The following is a 7,428-nucleotide window of genomic DNA, read 5'->3' on the forward strand; positions in this document are numbered from 1 at the left end:
CATAGTTTTCATCCTGGATCATCTTTTCATTGCAACACTAGGAAGTCCTTTTGACCCTGTTTTGATCTCCTGTTGCTTGGATTTACTAGTGTCTTCCTCTTTTTTGGTTTATTCTCTTGCTTGGGTGGAACACATTCTTTTGTCACTTCATGAGAAAGCATATATACGGAAAGTAGACTCTTGAGCTCTTGTATGTCACAAAAGATTTTATTTCCTTCTGATACTTGATTAATAATACCTTGTTCCAAGAATACCTTGGACTGATTTTTCCTCAGAATTTTCAAAGTACCATTTTGTTATAACTACTGATTTTGCAGTTCAAAAATCCAGCTCCATATGATTAATAATCATTAGTCTTTGACCTTCTCTTTCCCCTAGCAGACTTTAGGCCTACTTTCTATTCCAGGTTCTAAAATTTCACTATTCTAGGAGTCGATTTTTTTCATTTTTTTCATTTGTTTCAGCCCTCAATGGGCCCTTTAAGTCTGTAAATATATGTTTTTCAGTTCTTGACATTTTTCTTGTGTAATTTATTTGATAATACCCTCCTTTCATTTCTCTATATTTTATTACTAGGACTTTTATTAATCTATTTAGATCTCCTAACTTACTTTTCTCTTCTAATCTCCATATCAATGTCTCCTTATTACACTTCCTGAGAGATTTCCTCAAATTGACCTTCCAAGTCTTATATTGAATATTTAATTTATGTTATTCCATATTATAGTTTTCAAAAAATTATATTGATTACAATCCATTAATATTTGTGGAGTATTTCCTTTTATAAGTTACTGTATTGGGGGCTGGTTATGGGGGGAAAAACAAAAATATCTCTCAATTCAAAGAGCTTGTAATCTATAAAGATATATACAAGTATATATAAAATAAAAGCTACAGTAATTTGATTCAACAAATCTGAAGTGGAGAAGGAAGAAATATCATCAATATTGTTCTCATTTCTAAACCAGAACTGCAACTAATGAGCACAACAGCAAGTCACTTAAAATATATGGCTATATGATCCCCCACACTAAGAAACCTGACAAATTTTCCTTTCAGATGGACACTACTTAAGATAATACTTTGAGGGGATCCCTGGGTGGCGCAGCAGTTTGGCGCCTGCCTTTGGCCCAGGGTGTGATCCTGGAGACCTGGGATCGAATCCCATGTCGGGCTCCTGGTGCATGGAGCCTGCTTCTCCCTCTGCCTGTGTCTCTGCCTCTCTCTCTCTCTCTCTCTCTCTCTGTGTGACTATCATAAATAAATAAAATTTAAAAAAAAGAATACTTTGATTGACATTAGTTCAGTAATTCTAAAATATGTCTCATAGCCCATGACAGATATAATGAACATAAAGCTAAATTCAGAAGAAAATATATCCCATCCTGTTACAGAATATTTTGAGATCAAATAATAAAGCTCTTTAAAAGTATGTAGGATATTCAACTACTGGCACACCCTACATGAAGAGATCACTCAATTGGTTTTTGTCCTGGTTAAAAAAAGAATCCTCTAACCAGGGTCACATATGGGATTATTCACAAGTCTTAAATCTAGTAATAGAATGGATAATGGGGAGGCAAGAAGCAATATTTCACAGTTTTGACTCAAAATGTCTGAGCAGCATTTATAATAGAGCAACATGAAAGAATTGCTATTTGACACAAGCAGCAGGGGACTCTAATCCACTTTCCCAGCATTATGGAAGCAAGACAGGGTTCTAGAAAAGGAAGTTAGAAGTCAGAGCTGTATTGCTTTGAGAGAACCCACTCAAATAAACAGTGGCTTTTCTTCATCCTACTCCCAGCTTTACTGAGATATAATTGACATATAACGTTGTGTAAGTTTAAGATGTACAGTGTGTTAATTTAATACACTTATATATTGCAAAATGATTACCACCATAGAGTGGTTAACACCTCCATCCTGTCACATAATTATCATTTCTTTTTTTTGTGGTGAGAACATTTAAGATTTACACTTTTAACAACTTTCAGGTATATAATATGATATTATTAATTATAATCACCATACCATACATTAGATCCCCAGAACTTATTCATCTTAAAACTGGAAATTCATCCACTGACCAACATCTCCCCATTTCCCGCACTCCTCACTAGCCCCTGGTCACCACCATTCTACTTTCTAATTCTATGAGTTCAGCATTTTAGATCCCATATGTATATAAATTATATAGTATTTGTCTTTCTCTGACTTAATTCATTCAACATAATGACATCACATCCTATCCATGTTGTCACAAATGGCAAGATTTCCTTCTTTCTCAATAAATTCAAATAATAATAATAATATTTAAAAAATAATATAATAATATACTGAATATAGTAATATTCAAATATATAGTATAATAATATAATATAATATAATATAATATAATATAATATAATATAATATACAACATATATATCTTCTTTATTCAATCATCCACTAATGGACACTTAGGTTGTTTCCATATCTTGGTTATTGTGAATAGTGCTGCAATGAGCATAAGAATACACATATCACTTCAATACCCCATTTTCATTTCCTTTGGATATATACTCAGAGGTAGGATTGGTGGGTCATATGGTAGTTCTATTTTCAATTTTTTGAGCAACCTCCATGGTGTTTTCCACTGTTGCTGCACCAGTTTACATTCCTATCAATAGTGCATAAGGGTACCCTTTAATCCCCATCCTTGTCAGCACTTGTCCTCTTCTGTCTTTTTGATGATAGATCTTCTAACAGGTGTGACGTGATATTTCACTGTGGTTTGGATTTGAATTTCTCTGATGATTAGTGATTTTGAGTACCTTTTCATATGCATGTTGGACATTTGTATGCCTTCTGTGGAAAAATGTCTATTCAGGTCTTTTGCCCATTTTTAAATTGGATTATTTGGGTTTTTTTGCTATTGAGTTCTGAAAGCTCTTTTTGTATTTTGGATATTAACCCCTTATCAGAGATATGATTTTCAGCCATTTTCTCCCATTCCATAGATTGCCTTTTCATTTTATTGATTGTTTCTTTAGCTGTGCACAAGCTTTTTAGTTTGATGTAATTTTTCCTGTGTGCGTGTGTGTGCACATGTGTGCTCCACACCACCAAGTGAATCTCTGACACCAGCTGGGTGTCTTACAATTCAATTCCATTTAGTTCAGACACTCTCTACCTGGAGTACCTGAAGATAACTCACAAGTTATGTTACAGGCTCAGCCCTCCAACACTGCCCTCCCCACCACCACACACTTCAGGTGCCAATCCCAAATCCACGTTGTCCTCTGAGATTCTGACCCTCTGGCTATAGATCAAAGGTTCTGGCACCCCCCTCCTCGGGTTACATTAATTTGCTAAAACAGCTCCCAGAACTGAAAGATATATATATATATATCTTATCAGATATATATATATATATATATATATATTTACTAGACTACTGGTTTATTATAAAAAGGTATAACGCGGGAAAAGCTCTATGGAAGAGATGCTTAGAGCAAGGTATGGCTCAAAGCTTCCATTTTGTCTCCAGGAATGCCACTCTCTGAGCACTTCCACATGTTCACTGACCTGGAAGTTCTCTGAATCCTCTCTTTTTAGGTTTTCATGGAGAGTTTATCACACAGCATAATTGATTAAATCATCATCTATTCAAGACTGTACTCAGTCTGTGGCCCCAGCACCCCATCCCAGATCTAAGAGTGGGACTGAAAATTCCAACCCTCTAACCACAGGGTTGGGCCCCTTGGCAACCAGCCTTCATCCTTAGGCTAGCTGTGGGGTTTTCCAAAAGCCACCATTTGCATAAAAATAGACACTTTTATGTCTCTCATTGCTTAGGAAATTCCAAGGGTTTTGGGAGTTCTATGCCAAAAACAGGACAAAGACCAAACATGTATTCTTTATTGCAAGTCACAATATCAGTCTTCAATCCATTTCAAGTTCATTTTCGTGAATGGTGTAAGATAAGGGTCACATTTGTTTCTTTTGCATGAAGTTATCCTATTTTCCCAAAACCGTTTATTGAAGAGACTATCCTTTCCTCAATTGAACACTCTTGGCTCCTAAATAACATCTTTTCATGCCCTAGGGTCCAGAAGTGAAATTGGTGGATGGGGACATTATTTTGTCTGCAGATACAAAAGAAGCTTCCCCAAGGGATGTGCTGGCATTTGAGATTGCTAAAGAAAGCCTAACTGTTCTGTGACTATTATTCTTACTCAGATTTTTCAGTTTCAAGGACCCATCATCACTGGGTCCATGTTTTGGGAGTGGCTGTGAGTAAGTGATATGGCACATTATTAAGCGGTTTGGTCGTGATCTTTCACACTGTGTCTCTGTTATAGCAAACCACATTCTGTTGAGGAATAAACCTGTAGTAGGGCTGTGGACAGTCAAAAAAGGGGTATTCCTGCACACCAGAAATACATAGATCATAACAGCCCATTTCATTGGCTTAACTGCTTCAGACCTCTATAAGGCTGATCCAATCAGCTGTGCTGTCTCTAGAAAAAAATAAATAAATTTAATTTGAAGATCAGTAGGTGGATTATCTCATCTTCCTTTGGGAGATGAAAAAGGCCCATGTGACTGATTACATTATGAGGAAAATTCCTGACGGACCAGCTAAGAGTCCATCTCTGGGGGAGGTTGAAAGTGCGGTTAGGTTAGGTAGGAAGCCTCAGTTTAGAAACTCGGCCTAAGTGACACCATTTTGGGCCTATGGTTTTCTTTTTAATAGTGTCCATTGGCTGGTTGCATGCCATAAGAAACCAAGCAGTTTGTGTGCTTAACAGATTTCTTCATTGAGAATGTTGTCTTTGTATCTCAAGAGGCTAACACAGTGTTTGGCACAGCGTGAGTGCTCCATAAATATTTGTTGAATGAATGAGCTCTAAGAAGCCTTAGACTAAGCAGTTTAGTTCTCTCCTAGCTACCTGCTGTGCTAAAAATCTCCTTGGCTGATTCTATATGATACTTAGGAGACCTTTCTTGTTTTTTTATATTTCATTTCTATTAGGTTCAAAGAAAAAAGTTGAATAGTACTTCAGCAAATATTTATGGAACACCTACCATGTTCAAGGCACTGTTGGGGAAATAAAACTCAAAGGCAATGTTTCCCCTACAATAGCTTAAAGCCTCAAAGAAGAAGTAAGATATATATATATATATATATATATATATATATATATATATGTATATATACACACACACACACACACAAATACATTCTCAGAATTACAGATTTCTAACTAATAAATGCATCCATATGCTATTGGTATGTCTCAAGTATTCTATATGGGATACAAAATAAGCCCCCCTCCTGTGAATGCTTAGTATTGTTGAATGTTGAGACTAAATAACTCTGAGCCATCCCTGGCCAGGAGTAACAGTCTTACTTTCAAGGTTTTCCTTACCAGGTACAGGTATTCCCCACTTTTCAAAAGCTTGCATTACACCACTTTGCTTTTTGGAGAGACCTACACTGGTATCTGCTTTCACTAACCAAAAGAAATCTCAAGAACATTTCACTTATATTAAAAAAGGGAAAAAGTGAAAATAGCATTCAGTGTGTTTTGCAATGAGCCATGATAGAGACAGTATGCACCCACCCTGAGCAGCATGAGTGGCCCCGCCAAACTCCTCCCACCACACTCAGCATCTCAGCATCCAGCCTCCATAGCTGTGAAATGTGTCTGTGAACATCGATGCTTTACGTCAATTTATTTTGTGCATCTATTAGCAAGATGTGTCCTAAGGTGTCAGAAAAGGATAAGAGACATTATTGGGGGTTCTGGAAATGCTCAAAAGTTTTTTACAAATGAATGGTAATTGGTTCTTCGTGTTAACGCCATTTGGGCTTACAGAAGATTTTATAGGAATGCTCTACTTTCAGATAGTGGGGGATACTCATACTTCCAAAAACAGCTGTGAAGTTGCTGAGTATAGCAGTCTCCATATTCCCCTTCCCCAAACTATTCTCTTTTGTCTGCTTGCTCTGAGCCTCAGGAGGCTGACCTCTCTCCATACCACTGACCACATCACTCAGACTCCACGGTCTACTTGCTTTTGGTTGGGTTGGGCCACTGGGAGGCACTGGCAGGAGATGAGAGGTAGAGAGAGAAAGATTGGAGTGTTTGTTCACCTCTCTTCCTCCCTGCCTGGGAGTTGTTCTGATAGCAGCTGGATGTCTCTCAATGATGGATCCTTTCTAGAGACCTGCTACTCCAGCTCACATCAGTGACACTATTCACCTTTGCCCTTGTGATGGTTAATTTCATATACCAACTTTCCTGGGCCATGGGGTGCCCAGATATCTGGTTAACATTATTTCTGAGTGTGTCTATGAGGATGCGTATGGATGAGATTAACATTTGACTCAGTAGACTGGGTAAAGAAGATTGCTCAGTCCAGTGTGTGGGTGAGTCTCACCCAATCTGTTGAAGACCTAAGCAAAATAGAAGACTGGCTAAAAAACAATCCTTTCTCTCGACCTGACTATCTTAGAGCTGAGAGATCAGTCTTCCTGCTGTTGGACTCAGACTAGGACTAGAGCAATACCATCAGTTCTCCTGTTTCTCAGCCCTTGAGTCTCAGGCTGCAGCTCAAACCCATTGGTTTTTCTGGGTCTCCAGGTTGCCAACTGCAGCTCTTGGGACTTCTTGGCCTCCATAACTGCATGATCCAATCCCTTATAATAAATAAATACGTACATACATACAAACATACTTACCTTATTGGTTCTTTTCCCCTGGAGAGCCCTAAAACTCCCTTTAAGACCCAGAGATGTAACAGCTTCCCATTACTGTCAGCCTCTCAGGGCCTCAACATTGCTTCTCGGTTCCTACAGCCCTGCTCACACTTCTGTAAATAGTCCCTTCTATAAAGTTTCTCAAAACCCCAGTTGAGTGTGCCATCTGTCTCCTGCCAGAAGGCTGCCTGAAGCAGTTTCCCATAACCATCTTCTTGTTTACTATCCCAGCTGGGATGACACTGGAGTTCATGTCCCCTGAGTTCAGAGGTACATTAACACCCACTTCCCAAACCGCCGGCCTCCAAACACTCTCACTCATGGATCTAGGTTTGCTCAACAAGGGCCTGTCTCCTTCATGCAAGAGGAGGCTTGGCATCACCTTGAAAATGAAGAATTTGTAGGGCTTATTTATTATGATCGAGTTATCCAATATGGAAGTGCTGAAGAAGCAACTGACGTGTAAGGATTTTGTTTTATCTAAATATAGAATGATAACAGGTTACTCATGCTTGGGACTGCCTACTTTGTCTTAATCTTTTGTGAAAACAAGACAGTCAGATGAAAGACGATAAGAAGTAGCTGAAATAATCCTTTTTCACTGTGTTTTAGATACATTATGGATCAAATAGATTTGGGGGAAAAAAGGATTTGGGTCCTTTGGTTATATACTCCAG

This window comes from Vulpes vulpes, chromosome 12, assembly GCF_048418805.1.
Source record: "Vulpes vulpes isolate BD-2025 chromosome 12, VulVul3, whole genome shotgun sequence".
NCBI lineage: Eukaryota > Metazoa > Chordata > Mammalia > Carnivora > Canidae > Vulpes > Vulpes vulpes.